The sequence below is a fragment of the Lagopus leucura genome, unplaced genomic scaffold (assembly GCF_019238085.1).
Source record: "Lagopus leucura isolate 7727_CA_CO unplaced genomic scaffold, USGS_WTPT01 Super-Scaffold_100009, whole genome shotgun sequence".
NCBI lineage: Eukaryota > Metazoa > Chordata > Aves > Galliformes > Phasianidae > Lagopus > Lagopus leucura.
In genome coordinates, this window is record NW_024962266.1 from 26,902,542 (window position 1) to 26,919,690 (window position 17,149).

General features: G+C 41.6%; 1 long non-coding RNA gene across 1 annotated transcript in view; it reads right to left on the reverse strand.

Annotated features, from left to right (window-relative positions):
- Positions 1–17,149, reverse strand: part of LOC122181585 — a 74,523-nt gene that overhangs the window by 9,544 nt on the left and 47,830 nt on the right. Inside the window, exon 2 of the long non-coding RNA XR_006179488.1 lies at positions 6,302–6,462. This is a non-coding gene — a long non-coding RNA (uncharacterized LOC122181585). The remainder of the gene's footprint in view (positions 1–6,301; positions 6,463–17,149) is intronic.

Genomic DNA, 17,149 nt, shown 5'->3' on the forward strand with positions numbered 1-17,149 from the left:
CAGGCTGTACCCCAGCCTCAATCTCAAAACACATTTCCCTATCCCCATTTCACTGAATGGAGACTAAGGCACAGAGAGATTTTCTGCAAGCTCTACAAGCTCACAGAGCCTTAGGAATAATAATAAACAAAAAAGGCTTTTCAAACTTTCAGCCATCTGTGCAGAGTTTCGGTGTAATTTCCCAACTAAAAAAGGATGGTGATCTTCCCTTGGAAGAGTTTTAACACCACCTACTTCTTCCTATCTTTTGAGCAGACTTGAAATTTGGCAGGGAAGCCATCAGGGTATATGTTCTGGTACATGTTCTGGCATTCCCACAAGAGCCAATCTGAAGTTGGTTGAGTTACAAGCTTTTTGGAAAAAAAAGATCAATCCACACAAGCTCAAGAGGCATTTAAATCTCTCTGAATTTCATGAAGACTCCACTTATGCCAGGCATAGATCCAGCTTGGATACTCCATAGTTGCTACTCTGAAAGCTTTGGGTAGTGCCAGGTGCTGGACTGAAAAAGCCAGGAGAGGAGAGGCAGCCCCCAAACAGCTCCGGGAGCTGACCTTGACCAGGAGCTGCTAAGAGAGCCTGGAGTAGCATAGAAGGGATTACATTTGGGATTTGTGAGGGTCACCAACCTCCCACACACTGTGTACTAACGTGCTGTGTCAACCCTTTCCTCATACACTTCTGCCTATGTCAGAAAAGTCTGGCCCACTAAAACAAACTTTCCTCTAGATCTTGAAACAAGACCTGAGATACCTGCCTTGTCATACGTCTCCTGAAAGGAAATACTATAGAAAGTAAAATTCCCTCACTCTGCTCCATCTGCTTCGTGACAGCTTACCATCACTAGACCTTCTTAGGATTGCTTCAGCCTGATGTTTGTGTGGTGGACTTAAGGGCTCTGTCAGCTGATGATCCTTGCAGTGTCAGTAGGACACCACAAACCCAAGCTTCTAAGTGATTTGGTTTTTTGTTTTGTTTTTTTTAAGTGAAAAAACATGCTAGGAAAACCCACAAGTGTTTCTGAAGAGAAAAATGTCTGAGTGAATAAAACACTGTTCAGGGTATGCATTAAAAAATCCTGGAAAAAACAATTCCAAATCACCTCCCCAGCAAGTTAAATCCCTGTATTGCCTGAGGCAAACATCCTGTGGAAAACTACTGCAAGGTGATAAGGTAATAACAGGGACTGACCAAGACACAACGGAGTCAAATTAGCATCACCCAGAAAACCTCAATACTTATTTCCTAAGTTAAATACGTTTGAATATGCAACTTTAATAATGAACTTTTGATGTATTGTTGGCTTGTGAGTGTATTTCATATCTGACAGTTATAGTATAATGTATGATTAACATCAGCAGGGCATTCTGTATGAACTTCATACCTGAGCATTTATGGTAAGTCAAGTATTGCTAATGGTATTATAAAAAATACTGCTGCCTGCACGCACTGTTCCAGTGTTGGGATCCTGTTTTGCTTATTATATCACAGCAGCCAACAAGTCCAGATTCTGGGCCTTAAAACTGCAGAATTGCCCTTGCAAGATATCAGAAAGATATCCCTGATCTTTCAAGGGCAATTCACAGTTTTATTCAAGGAAAAACAGGCTACCACTGCTGGAAGTCAGACCCAAAAAACATACCTGGCTGCTTCCCTTGGTTTCTGTCAGAGTATTGATGTCTTAAGAACAAATAAGGAAAAAAAGAAAAGGTTCTTACCACCACAGCTCTGCTTTGGCCAAACAGAACACCATTTGGATCACATCTACTGAAGACATTTTGCATGGGAAGCCTCATCCTGCAGTTGAAATGATGTGGTGAAAGCTGACACAGCTGAGGAATCTCATTAAAGTTAACACTGCTCTACATGAATGTAAGAACCTTTTCACCTGGGTCTAATTGCTGGTTTAACTGGGCAGCAGGTGAAAAACAGTGCTGTTCTTCAAGTGTAGCTGTGCAGTTTTTGGTGCTTCCAGTTTGTAGTGCAGCAAAATCTTGGAGTGCCCAAATTTGACAGCAGAAAATTTGGGGGATGTGGGTATGAAATGTGCTTCCTCTTTCACCTCCTAGAGTTGAAAGAAAAATATTTAAGCTACTGAAATAAAAATATGAGCGGTCATTAAAATTTGTGGAGTATGTATTTATTCCCCATAAAAAGTGTGAGTTAGAATTGGACATTGCAAGGCTGCTCCATAAAGAAAATTGCTTCTTCTCTTGGCACTCAGTGGTTTTCCTTGTGGAACTTTTCCATCAGAGCTTCAAAGTGCAATATTTCTGATATCCATTCCCTCCCATCTCCCTCCAAACAACTGAGCGTTGGCTGGGACTCCTGGTAGAAATTTGAAGTGCTTTACAATGAGGTGAGGAGCTTCAGACATCACCTGGGGTTTTAGGAAAGGTAACAGTGGAAACATCAAGGAAGATTTGATAATTCGTAGTCTCTTAGACCCGCTTCCTTCCAAACCATTCTGTCTGCTCTTGAATAGTCCTGCTTTTAACGTCTGGAGTTGTGGAGCCTGGCCATTGTTTCTATTCAGAATTTGGGTAGACAAAGCCAATAGATGAATACCTCGAAGTTATAAATGTACCATGCTGTTCAAATTACAGCATAGAAATTTTCAATGCTTTACTCTGTCTCTGAACGCACAGCACTGCCTTGGGGCCTCTGACCAACATGGTGGGATGAGAGTGCTCAGTGTCTCAGGTGGGTTAGAGCCTCCAGCTCCATGCAGAAGTCAGTCTGGTAACATTTCAAGGAACCTTTCAGGCTTTAGGTATCCTGGGCTCCAACATGAGGCGACGGAGGAAAAGAAGCTTGGATCAAAATTCTGGGTGCCACCCAACTCTTGAAGGATTCACCTTGGACACGGAATTGCTTTTACTCCCATGGGGCCTCAATAGCTCCTGAAAATACTCATCATTGTCTTTTTCCTTCAGCCTCGTTGGTGATGCATGCCCCGGTTCAAGGGAAGGGGGCCTTCATGACACCACGTGCTGCTTTTCCCTCCTGCCTTTCAGCGCCAGCAGCCCAAGGGCTCTGTGCTCCTTTGGCTGCATCTCCCTGTCTGCTGCCTACATTTCTCAGCAGCTACATCTCTGTCTGATGCTGACCACATCAGGGCCGTTTATCTCGATAAGAGGGCTAATTTCCCTTGTCTGGTAGATCAGAAGTGCCAGTTGGGATCTCTGTGACACCTATATAAATCCAGATTAAACAGGTTTTTAGAACTAGAAGCAGCACTTGGCCTGAAACCTTTAGGGGTTTCAGGTTTGTTGCCTAAATCATGGTGTGGCTAATTTACATTTCAATATATAAGCTCTGATTTTGTGGGTTTGTATGTGGTTTGACAAACCCTGCTATTGCCAGCATTTGCTAGGGATGTGTCTCTGGATGGCCCATTCACAATGAGAGTTAGAAACTGGAAGGAAGAAAAACACAAATTCTTTCCCATTTTTTTTTTCCATCTTCATTTTAGCACAGTAAACTCCAGTAACTGAGAGACAGCTGAGGGCAGTGACTGCCTTTGTCGTATTCTTTTAAGCCCTAATGCTAGAAAATGCCAATAACTCCTGCAAAGCCTGCAAGAAAACCCCTCTGAACGTGATCTCCTATAGATCTACAGGGGAGCAGATCTCTGAGATGCCTCAGTTACACTCCTGAAACTCCTTAATATGGACAGTTCAGGATTTTCCAGAGCAGGAAGACCTGACTGTGTCATATTTTTGCTACTAGCTCCTGACACAAAGGATCTGGACACGTGTGTGTGTATATGGGCGAGAAACCTGACAGTCTAAGTATGATATAATTTACTTATTTTGGCACAGCAAAATGGAACCAAATTACTTTTCCTATTATCTTCCAAAAGTTATTGAAAATGATATGAAATATATTATGTAGGGGAAAAAAAAATCAAGTTTTTTTTAAATGCAATCTCTTTGGCAGTTTGTTCATTCGTTATTCATTCATCCTCTTTCAAGTTGCAAAGGCTTTCTATTATGAAATATTCTGTGGAAAAAAAAAATGAACAAAAAGAAGTATACTACTTCTTTAAAATATATTGCAAGAATCCTCATTTCCAGATTTTTATTGCAGCACTAGCTGGTATTCTTGCATGCAGTTTTGTAATTTATTCTGAACATTCCACTTAAACCTTTTTTCAATAGCATGATTTTATTAGAGTCAGCTCACTGGACTTTCCCAAAAAGGTATTTAAGATCAAATAAAACCAGTGCTTGGAAAAATATCATTACAATATGAAAGCAGTTACAAAAACATTAGTACTGCAAAGTTTTATTTCAAATGGCTGAGCCTGCTGTACCCCAGGTTATTGCACTTCTACTTCCTCAGACACACTCACTGGAAAAATGGGAAAGACTGTCATCTGAGCAGTTTTTACCTGTTTCTCAAAAAGCCCACCCAATTCATAGAGAGGCAGCAATTTTTTTCCAGCACCACTGCTGATAAGAACAGCAGAACGTTCTTTGTCCCTGCCTTCTTGAAGAGGTTGGTTCCTCTCTTGCCCCAACAAGTGGCTGGATCCTGGCTCTCAGCAGCTCCCTGCAGCAAATGGGTTTGGGCAAAATGGATGTGGAAGCAAAATGGAAGCAGGGCCAACCTGCAGCTGCTACAGAGAAAAATGGTTCTTCACGAAAGAAGTGCGGGGTGGCTCTACCTGTGCTTCATACTGAATACCCTCGAGGGCTGGATCCTGATGTGCTCCATGGCAAAACCAGCAGTGCCTGGCAGTGAGAGGTCCCCCCACCTCTGAGCATCAGCTCCGGATCCGCGCTGGACCTGAACTGAAACCTAATCTGAAGTCTAAAATAACATGAAGAATTAAAATAAAGGCCATCTTAATTGTTGCATCGTCCAATGCTGTGACATGGTGTTTCATTTTCAGTTCTGTGCGTTTGAATGCTTCTATTTATTTTATGTGAAACACCCGAGGAGAAAGCGGTCATTTCCATAGAATGTTGTGCTCCTTTTATTCCCAAAGCTTTCCTAGGTGTTTTTTTACAAGGCAGCAAAGCAGCATCAACACACTTAAGTTTGAAGATGAGGTGTTATGGGTGGACTTTTAAATCCTGTTTTAAAATTGCAAGCTACTGTTCATATTACTTTTCTAAGTAGAAATATGCTTAAAAAGTAAAGTCTTTATTGCTTCTTAAAAGGCGTAGTGCTCTGTGATAAATTCTCATATTTTGACTGTTAATATGTTTGAATGAAAATTATTTATACATTTTGGTGAGGTTGAATGGTTTTCATTTGATTGCTGCCTCTGGAAATGAAAGCAGAGTAGCAGGAAATTTACATGTCATGCTGTGATGTATATCCAGATTATGAGATGATTGTGCAGCAGATGAACACCAAGTAAAATCATTTGCATCAAACTGTGACAACTGCAATTCCTGACAAGGCCTCTTAGTTTTTTGGGCTATTATCATTGTACAAGAATATAATCTATTGACAGCAGGGCTGTTTAATACATTTAAAGGCAGACAGTGGAAGAAATCTTAACTGTTTTCATTCACCACTGCACAAGGGTGCAGATCAAAAGTGAATTATATTTAAAAATATGCATGTATGATGATAAGATGCATGACATTCATCAACCTGTTTAGTCATGGTTAAGCTGCGATGGTGAAGATCCAATATTACTGCCATATGTGGTCTGAAATAGAGACGTGAGACTGAAAATTATATTATTGCCCAGCAGAAGTGAATAAACAGGGGAAGGCATTCTTTCTTAATCTTTCTTAACCTTTCCTTCTGGATTGAATTCTGCCCTTTTGTGCTTTTGTAGTACAAAGCAGCAAAGAAGGTTTAAGCATTTTAAATCATCTGTCATTTTCCTCCCTTAAGTGAGGCAAAAAGAATCCCTGTTTTTTTCTATAAAGAGTTGCCTCTGTAGGACTTAAGATACCAGCTCTCTTTGGATCAGGATCCAAACAAACGACTGCATTATGTTTCCTACGTCAGGTATGATCTTCAAAACTGTGAGGCTAAATTAATTAAGCTATTAAAAGAGCAAAGTAAGGGACAAAATATCCAGTTCTACAAAAAGTATTTTGCTACACCTGAGATCCTTGGTCACAGCAGATTCTCAGGTGCAGTGACTGGATTTACCAAGGTTTCCATTTATGGTAGAAAATCAAGCAAACATGAAGGACTAAGAAGGTCCAGATTCTTTTTTCCCTCTGCTTTTGGCTTGAGTATGATGGTATGATGCAATACCAGTCATCTAAGCTAACTTTTTGTCAGCTCCCTAATGATAAAATGGGAAATATGCAGCACTTCTTACCTCCCAAAGCTGTCAGCAGGGTTGATTAATGTTGACAAAGGCATTTCTGATGTGATATGTAAGGAATAGTTGCTCTCCAGCCACCTTAGTCCAGATTCCCATTGGTAGCCCATTCCTGCCTTTGCCTGTGCTTTCTGGAGATCCCAGTGGGGTTCCCTAAGCTGTAAAAAATGATTAGAAATGAAGAAAAGATTTTAGTGATTTTGCAGGGAGGGCAGCAATGATGCAAACATGGTTTCCTCTTTGGAGTGAGACAGAAAACCAGGATATGCTCCCTAGCTGTCTGCCCTGCCACTGGGCAACCTCCATTACAAGAAATGCTTGGTTTTCTTCACCAAACTCTCAAAATACTCAGAGGGTTTCATCTTTCACTGTGCACTGTTTAGGACAGTGGCAAAAAGCAGTTCCTCTTGCTGTGAACAGAAAGGAGGGGCATCAGTCCTGCTTCAAACAAAGGGAAAAAGTAGTCTGAATGGGACAAGAAAATTTTACTTTCTGCTCTCTTTGTTGATAGAGAAAAGCACGCAGAAATGGACAGGAGCAGTTGAGTTTTGTATCTCTCCCAAGCAGAGTCCTTCCCACGTGTTAGCAAACATTTCCTCCTGCCCTCATCTTGAGAATGTTTATCAACAACAAGCAGTGTTCTCTCAACAACAAGCAGTGTTCTCTCAACAACAAGCAGTGTTCTCTCCCCCTACCACTTTCTCTTATTGCTGGTGCTCAGGCAACACAAGTTTGCATTTGAACATCGCAGTGCTCACAGTGCTGTGCGCGCCCCATGACTTGTGCTTCTCATCTCAGGACTCGTGTGGAGCCCCTGCGTTTCACACAGGTGACGTTTTTAGTGCTCACATTGATTCACCAAGTCCAAGATTTCCACACAGGTCAGAAGATCACAGGCAGAGCACGAGATCTCCAGCCCCAAAGGCAAATATTCAAGCAGTGTTGCATTTCTTTGTATTTCCCAAGCTACTGCCCATCTCTGTCACTGAAGAAGAGGACACCCAACCAGTGCCACCTTCTGATGACACCAATGCACCGTGTTGACGTGGCTTGGGCCCTGGCAGAAGCTCGAACCCACCAGAAAGCTGCAGCACGGCACAGCAGTTCCATCTCCTGAGCTGACCTTTCTGCACGCTGCTTTATTTTGACACCGGAGAGGCTGCTGGATTTGGTAAGCCAGCTAAACACAAACCATTTGGGGGTCTTTCAAATGTCAGCACGCTGCTCATACGAAATCAAACCCGTTTTTATTAGATACTCCCGATCCACCAGAGAAAACCTACAGATTAAAAAGTGATCAGGTTTATGATGTCGTCCTTTTTGGAGCTGAGGAGCAGCTGTTGCTGCATAACAGCTCTGAGCATGATGAACATTTGGGGAGAAGGGGTAATTTTTAACTAAAAAAGAATGTAACTAGTCTGGAAGAAAACCTGGCCGCTAACTTCATTTGACACGTGTAATAGGCTGTGATAGTTTTTTGGGGACTGCACAATGGAAAGTAAAACGGAGCTGGTAATAAGCAACTTGGCATTTATTCTTTATGTAGGAATATTTGTTCCTCAAAGTCAGACTATGTGGAATATTAGCATTCGAATAAATTATTCAGCACTTTCTAGAGAACGCAAGGGGAAAAAAATCTTTTCAGCATTATAACATGACAATCTACAGGGTAGTAGAAAAAGAAGGCTGTCATTTTTTCTTCAATTACAAAAGGCAAATATTTATTATTTATAAGTATTCGCCTTGTATAGGCTTAAATGTTATTTATGAACCTGTTGCATAGTGATTTTCAATGTAACTCATTATTTTTAGCCTTAGGGTGTTGTAAAGGAGCATGGATATATTTAATGACACTCTGCTAGTCAGCGCAATTACACTGTAATCATTATGTAAAATGTGCTATTAATTAAACCAATTTCTAGTTAGAACATTCTCTTCTGCAGGGCTTAATCTTAATCTCTGGCAATCTTTCTCTCTGTTTTTCACCCATTCATTATATGATTACTTTTGAAGTTACATACGATAAAATGTTTTTATTTTTAAGCTTAATACGCTCAATTATTTGTATTTATCATGCAATTTGCCTAAATTATAGAACAGGCTTTATCTTCTAAAAAAGAAAGAATGGAGTAGAAAAAGAAGAAGGATCATTGAGTTGTCTGGGAGTCAGCAGTAGTTCGATGACTGACAGTTGTTTCTGATGTTCTTTTTAGAGGTTGTATGGCTGTATTTAATTTCCAGTTCAGAAGTCTCCTCTTTTTATCCTAATTGCCACACAGTTCCACACCTATTTTTAAGCACTTCATTTATTCACAGAGGTATTTTACCCCCCACTCTTTATGACAGTATTCTGTTAAAAGAAATGCAGTTACACTAAAGCATTGCTCATTCTTAACATAGTTGACAGAAACACCAAAGAAATAATAATTAATACGGCATTATGGTATTTAAAAATAAAAATTGAAACCCTTATCAATTCCAGTTAGAATAATAACACTGAAATGGCAACCACACTTTCAGATAGGATAAAATCACTTGTTTTGGAAGTCATCCTTGCTTTGCTCCACTATGACCCCTTGTGGAAAAAAGGACCTGAAAGGAGGAGGAATCAGCTCTAAAGTTTCTGCTTTTTCCCAGAAATTCAATAGCTACTCAACCCAGAAATGTAAGAGCAAAAGCATTTCGTTCATGCAAAGCTTGGTGGTCAGGGTATATGGACTACGCAGCCTGAAAATTGTTGGGTCCCTTTCACCTGAAGTCCCAAGCTTTTGGGAGGTCTTCCCTTGCGGTTTTCCACCTCAGGAACTCTTTTTTTTCATAAACCCTCTTTGGGGTTGTAAGTGAGGATTATTGGGTTCTGCATGGTGTATTTCCTTACTTCTTCCCATTCCATGAAGGTTGTCACCTGCACCAGAAAATGAGAAGCAGATGGCTGAGAATCACATCATCATCAATCTAAAACACCCACTGAACCCACCACGCACTCCAGCAGTTGTCAGTGCACCGGGAGGCACCCGGCAGAAGCTCAGGGACCGGATCCCCAGTGCCTAACATCCTCTACATCAGCTGGAGTAAAGAATAAACATCTCTGGGAGAAGTGACCCCAAGTCACTTGTAAGGTTTTGCAAACTGGGACAGAGCCACATCAACTTCTTTCTCCTTGAGAGCCTGAGTAGAGAAGGATGTTGTAGATCCCCCAAAATCCCGTTGTATTTTTCAAGAAAGTTGAGAAATACGTGCTGTTTTAAAACAACATTTCTGCAACCTCTCTTTGTCTGAGTTACTGATGGATGGCGGACAGGACGTATCTCAGCTGCATCCCTTCTGCAAAGAGTGCTGCAGTGGTGGAAATGATCCTCCTTGGGCAATCTCCTGTGCCAGGACTGTGTCAATCATCTGAAATTGTTACATGGATTTTCTTTTATGGATGCAAAAGATGCAAACCACCCCTGCTGTAGCCAAAAGCACTGTGTGTGTAATAGGGAGACAGCTGGAGGAACTCAGCAGCATGAATACGTGGGCATCTCGCAGCAACCTTCTAAGGCAGGTTTAATCAGCCAAATTTCATCCAGAACAAAGTTAAGGCTCTGGTGTTTGCCACTGAATCTCCCCACGTCTGGGATAAGAGGAGCAAAGTCTGTGTGTGCATTGTGCTTCTTACATAGAGAATCCTCACCCCAATGAAGAATTCATGCTTCTGATTCGCGCTGCCATCCCTGCCACATCAACACTTTCTCCACTGCTGCCATTCTCACTTGAGACATTTTTTTCTAGAGCAATAGACCAAAATTGCCCAAGGTGAGAAAAGCAGCCCTGGGGGAGAGGGATCAGCCCCCAAATCCTTTCCTGTGCCATAGGATAGCTGTACACAAAAGGTGTCCCATAACAAAGGCCATAAACTCTGCAGGAATTACAGCTTTGGGGCACAGTGCATACTCACTGCCCATCTCCCCGACATAAACCTGCCCAGCATCCATCCCATCTCACACATAGTAAATATATACATAAGGAAGGAGGTGTATAATGATAACAGTGTCTATAGACGCACAGTGCAAGTAGGAAAAAGATCACAAGATGAGATCTCATCTGGGCCCCTACTTTACATTTTAGCAAGCTGTTACCCCTGTGCTGAGGGTGCAAGAAAAGGCTGGCAGAGATCTGAATTTCTTGACATTTTTTCTTTCCCTCTATTTAACTTCATTTTTAGCTGCACTTTCTTGGCTGAACCCAGTCTTCTGCAGGCTCTGAGGGAGCCCTGAGCTCCCTGATCTGCCAGCAGGTAGCTAGCAGAGAATCCCTGGCGAACAGTTCGCTGCAACTCTATTTTTAATATACATTGCTGACCCTAATGATGGTCTATTGAGATGAGGGCAAGGAATGTCTGATCAAGCGGAGATTAATTTTTGACTGTGCTGTCTGGAAATGCATGAAAATGCACTCCTTTTTCTATTTAGACTCACAGGATGCTTTGATTGATTGACTAGTTTACAAATGAAGGTGATAAAATTAGGTTGAAGACCACATACATTTCTTGAAATGAGTCTGGCTGGTCGTGGAGACAATGAGGTTTGGACAGATTGTATTGCTGGTTTAGGCAATCTTCTGAACATGTCAAGATTTATAGACCTGTACTGTAATGTTACAATTGCAGCTCACTGATATAGGTTTCTTTTCAAATTCTTTCCCATTTTATTTGAAAAAGGCCATTAGAGAGTTATAGACTATTGAAAAAGCTTTTTCTTTGCTAACCCTTAATAAACTCTTCCAAACAAGGACTACTGCATTTTTGTATTAAATTTAGACCAAAATCTATAAAAGATGTTCTCCCAGGTTTGGATAATTTGATTATTATTATCTAAATGGAGTTATGGTTCATATTGGCTTGCAGTAGCACACATGGTAAATAAAAGGTAAGATAAGGTTTGTACAAGATCTTTGGACACAGAAGATTTTTCACTCTCCGTTTGGACTGCAGGATTTTGGTGCATTTCCTTGAGAAAATGTTGAGAAATTGCAAAAACAGAAGCCCTTGGAATGTGGTGCTGAAATTAATGTTGCACTGAGGTAGAAACACATTCCTATTAACATTTCTTTACTTGTCTTGTTGCACAAATGCCCACAGAAGCCTTGGGATTTTCTTAATAAAACAGACAAGGTTTACTAAACAAATGAAAACAGACGACGATGGGTTTCATGCAAAATTAAAAACCATGATGACATTAAAAATCATTACAAGAGAAGAGCAATAGATAAGATATCAAAGCTCTTTATGAATTAATAATCAATTCTATTTTATACATTTTGCCATCAGACTAATGTTATCCAAGAACTTCGTCAGCGATGTACGACAGGAGAGGGGGCCTGCCTGCATTTAAAATGCAGCTCTGAGATTCTGTTTTCTCACCTTTCTCACCTGAAAAAACACCAAAATGTGGCGCTTTTGTGTGTGTGGAGTGCTTGGGGACTGGGGGGACAGGATCAAGGTTTAAATCTCCAGGTAGCGTTGCCTGGACATTGGTAGCTACTGCAAACATGGAGCTCAGCCCATCCTTCTTGCTGGGAGGGAGTGAGGCAGCCCTGGCACTGAGGCTGGCGTGGATGGAGCAACAGAGACCTGATAGGGGTGGGAGCCCCAAGGAGTGACACTGTGGAAGTGCTGAATGCCACCAGGAGCCGCAGGCAGATGAAAGAGGCTGCTCTAATTAAAGCCCTGTGGGAGCACTTCCACCTCCCACAGAAGCTCAGCAGTGGGAGGATCAAACGTGCCTCAGCATTCTGGGCAGCGTGTGAGCCTCCTTCCTTCCCCAGGCTGTAAAAAGATGTCCTTTGTTGGGGTACAGCAGAAAAAACCTGACCCTGCATGCCTTGGGGCCCGGCTCTTTCTCACCCCGCGGTTCCTCGCCCCAAGCTTAGAAGTGCTGTGTGTGTCATGGTCTGCTGGGCCACGAGGAAGGAGTTTTCTTTAATTCGTTTACCTCTGGCTGCAAGGCAGATCTGCATGGTATCAGCTCCTCCAAACCTGACTGCATCCTTCAGAACCCAACGCTCAGCAGGCAGGTGAGGGTGAAGGTAAGAAGGAGCCTCTGCAGCTCACAGTCGAGCACTGAAGTAGAGATCAACTGCTATGGCAGTTTGTGGTTGTCATCCACTGAGGGAAGAGCTGTGAGGTTCAGAGGGTGAGCAACGTGCCCAGTGACTCAGTGACCATTGCTCACCTGGTCCAGGTCCACCAGGCACTCACTGTGAGTTCTGAAGTGACGGGCTGCAAAAATCACTGATGGCTTTCCTAGAGGGCTCTGACAATGTAAAGAAACAGGAGTCCTCTTATAGAAAGAGGGGACTGCTTGGGACCGGGCACTAACCAAACTGTGAGCTTTGCATCCCTCTGCAGATGGTCCACGGTGATTTTCAATGTAATTAAACCCCATATATTGAGAAAAAGCAGCCTTAAGCAACCCAGCAAATGCCCTCTAACACTAAATGTCTAATCGCATTAGCTAATTTTCAGTTGTCTGCTTCTGATCTGTAAAAACTGGATTACCTCGTAAGACACAACATTAAACCCAAAGAAAAAAAGATGGTGAATCAGAAAAGATCTTGGTATTCCTCACCTAAAGATGATTGCTTCCCTCCATCTATTCTAATACACTTGAAAGCAGGTTTACTCTCCTTCCCACCCACCGTAATATGAGCGACTCCTGTAATAGCTCTAAATGTTTTCTAGAAATGCATGAAATCTTCAAGCAGAGGTATTTAAAGGTTTAGATACGTTTGAAATACGGCTATTTTTCAATCTTTTAAGCCAGCCAATCCGGATGCCTGTTAGTCTACAAGTGTCTGCCATCTTTCTCTGATTGTCAGGGAAAATAGACTGATGGATCACTTCCCTGTGTCACTGCTCTAGACTGGTGACAATCAGTGAAATGATTGTGTCTGCCTCTACACATATCTGTAATTGATTGCCTAAACCCTAAGACTCTCTTTCCCAGTTGATATGATGGAACATTGGACTGAAATCACTCTCGATGAGGAGGAGTCAGGACCATTTGTTATTTACTTCTTTCCTTGCTCCTTTCTTCTACTCTGCTTGAATTGTCCCACAAGAACACATTATGGTAATCAGACAGAATGTATGTATAGGAATCAATCAAAAGGAAAGCCGTCACAAGAGTTATGACATTACAAAGTCTGTTTGTAACTTTTGATTTATGGAAGATTTTCTGTTTTATAAATTGAGAGTGAGGCATGTTGGGATGGCTTAACCCTTGAACTCCTCGATGAAGAGAAAAAAAAAAGCAGAGAAAGAGAATTAATACAGGATGGGCAGAACCAGCCTTCATCTCCTCATTACCACTTGATTATAAAATGAGACAAATGTTATTCGTTTTGTGTTTCTGGATCGTAAATGTTTTTGTATGAAAGAAAGATGCTTTACAGGAAAACAAATAAATGCACATTCTGCCATAAGACTTTATAACCAAAGGCTGTAAGCCTGCAAAGACTATACATATGCTTAATTTTTGTGCTGTGGCATCCAGCAGCAGTCCATCCCTATTCACCAAAACATATGCTTAACTTTAGCTCTGAGCCTTAATCTTATGGAACTCGATGGGTTTTAAGCACACACTCGTCTTTAGACTTTAGGAGCTTTGCTAATAGTGATGAACTTAAACATCTGCTCCCCATCACTTTGGCTTTCACCACCTCATGGCACCTTCAGGTCTGAGACCCAATTCTTGAGCACACACTTAACCACGCAGACATGAACAGAAGAGATGCAAAAAGTCAAGCATACATAAAAAAGAGTGCAGAGCCGGGTCCAAATCTAAATACAACGCCTCAGGTGAATGTTACAAAAGGTGAAGAAAATGATAGAATCATAGCATGGCCTGGGTTGAAGGACCACAGTGCTCATCTCGTTTCAGCCCCCTGCTATGTGCAGGGTTGCCAACCAGCAGAGCAGGCTGCCCAGAGCCACATCACGCCTGGGGAAAAAAAGATAGCTTATCTAGCTTGCATGGCTATTTGCACCTCAGGAGATTGTGTATATGCATGTATGAATGGCTCTGTGTGTATTAGAAGAATATTTCTGTGTATATTGCATACATTCATTTTCTTCTTCTGGCCTGAATGCTTGCATTACCATTTTAAACATAGTATTTCAGGGGGTTCTAAGGACGTTTGGGAACTCGCAAACCCTACCACTTCTTTAACTAGCACTAATCCTTCCTCTTTCAGGACTTCCGCAGACCTTGTTTCTAATTTAATCAGCTACTTTGCTCTAATTTCTGAACTGACGCTGGCTGAGCTAAGCAGTGCCATTTTGCTCGGGTGCATCCTCATGACACAGGCCATGTTAAATAGCTGCTGTGTTCTGGATGGGAGTGGATTTCAGCAGAGGATACAACAGCTTCTGAATATGTGTATATATAGGTTTACAAGAGTGTGAGAAACAGGTGTGCAAGTAAAGCTTCAAAAAGCATGGATCTCATTCAGAAGACCCATTTTCTCTCTGTAAAATAAAACCACGCATTCCACCTCTGTGGGAAGCATTACAGAGGTTGCTTTTGGACTCCATGCATTGTGAAATGTATCCAAAGCAATGGAAAATCCGATAATACTGATTACACAAGCTGGACACCCATCGATTTTTAAATGGGTCACTGTGGCTTTTCCCACTTGCAATATTTAGAGGCACATCAGAACAACAAAATGGACAAAATGGAAAGCAGCAGCATTACCAGTGCATGGAAAGACTTTGAGAAGTCTTCAGGGGGAAACTTTTATACGGAGGTAAATCACAAGAGTGAAGCCACATTGCACTAAATTGCAGATATAAATTTGGAGCTGCTTCATGTGACTTCAATGGGATTAGAATTTTATTTTTATTATTTACTGTGCCAACAACTTAGAGCTTTAGTCAAGGACGAGACCCTACGGCACCGAGATGAAATGCTGCACGGAAAGATTCTCCCAACACCAAACCTGAAGCTTATGGTAGAATGACTCCAGCTTTCACACCCATCCCTCAGTGCAGAATTTAGCTTATCCTCTGTTCAAGAAGTTGCACAGTTTTCAAATATTTACCTGATAATCTCGCTATGTCATATATTCAGCTATTCTGCTGACAGCTGTACTCATTTTATTGGCTAATGGCTAAAAGAAATCAGGTTTTCTTTTTAATAGCACAGCAGTCCTTCTCTGCTTAATCTCCTTCCTCAGCTTCAAACTGAAAGCTAATCAGATTGCAGATCCCACTGGGCACACTCTGTGTTTTTTTAATACATTGGGAAACCTCTATCACTACCACTGGAAAACTTAAAAAACCATTTAAAAACAAAAAGGCGAAATAAATGAAAATGTTATGAACCTGAAAATGTTAATTAAGCCATTTTCAAAGAAAAGGCTTTTGATTCGGAATAAAATGCCATGTCACTTATTAAGAGTTAACATTTTTCTCTTAAGAAAAAAAAGTTCAACAAAGAATTCAGAATCATTAAAAATTTAAGTAATATAAATGGATGCTATGAAGTTCTGCTGTAAACTGTTTTAGACAAGCTAAGTATCAAATAAAGCCCAGTATGGTATTTTTACTCATTTCCCTGTGTCAGGATACCAACTTTGATCTTTTATGGGCCTCTTCTGCCCTCACGGACTACAGAGAATAATTCAACCTCCCCATCAGCATCCTTATTTTCATCCTTCTTGAACCAAGAACCCACTTCCTGGAGTGCTAACAATTTCAAAACCCAAGGCTTGATTTTGATCGACATTTTATGAGTATTAAGAGGACATCCAGAGCTTGAAAAACAAAATTAACAGACCTCGTCTCCCTGCAGCACCTTCACACAGGGTCCTTCTTCTATTTGCTTTGAGCCTCCTGCAGTGCACACGAGGGCTGCCATACACCCTTCCCAAAGGTACAGAGCCAAAATCCTATGGACAGCCTGGGATTCAGCAACCTCAGCGGGTGCCTCCTGCCCAGTGATGTGCTACTTCTTCACAGGAGAATTGAGCACACTTTGAAAAATGAGCCCCCTGCTTGCATGCAATATAACAAAAGAAAATCAGGGCCGGAGAAGCAATCGTAGCAAAACTGATAAACAAAACTGCAGCATCAGACTAATTTGTGTGGGTATGTCAGAGTACCAACCTGAGTATTTTCCTCACAGCCCTGCACTGCTGTGATCAGGACACCATTACGACCCGTGGAAGAGAGGAGTTGCTATCCATGATATTTCATTTTTTTGTTAGCTTGGGGTAGTAATGAACCAGTCAGAGCCAGGTGAATTAATCTCTCTGGCTCTCCAGAAATGAAACTTCATGTACAGCAATTTGGTCTTCATTGCTTCTTCTCTGTGCCCTTTCTATAAGATTCTTCATAAAAAAGTGAAATTAAATTAAAACCAGTAGAAAACGTGTTTTAACCATTCCAAAAATGCTCGTAGATTTTCTATTAGGAGCACACACATTCTGGCAGCATGTAAAATTAGGTGTTTTTAGATAGCAGACCACACACCACGTAGACTTATCAAAACAGGTACTGCACCTTAGATTAAGCTCACCATTAACCTGGCCATTCTGTACATACCTGGGCTCTGATCATGGACACGGCCAAGTTTCATTTATTGCGATGGGATCAGGAGCAGCACAAACTTCTCTTAGCACAGAGATGTGCCCAGGCCATGTAACTGGACCAGCAGTAACTAAGCCACTTGAGCAGGCTAATACCAAGACCCAGAGAAGAAATCTGAAGGAGGTCTACAGGATGGCTGAAGCCTTTTGGGCTTTGTTTCTTATACCCCATCTTCTGCTTGGAATTGCTATGATTTTTTTTTTTCTCCT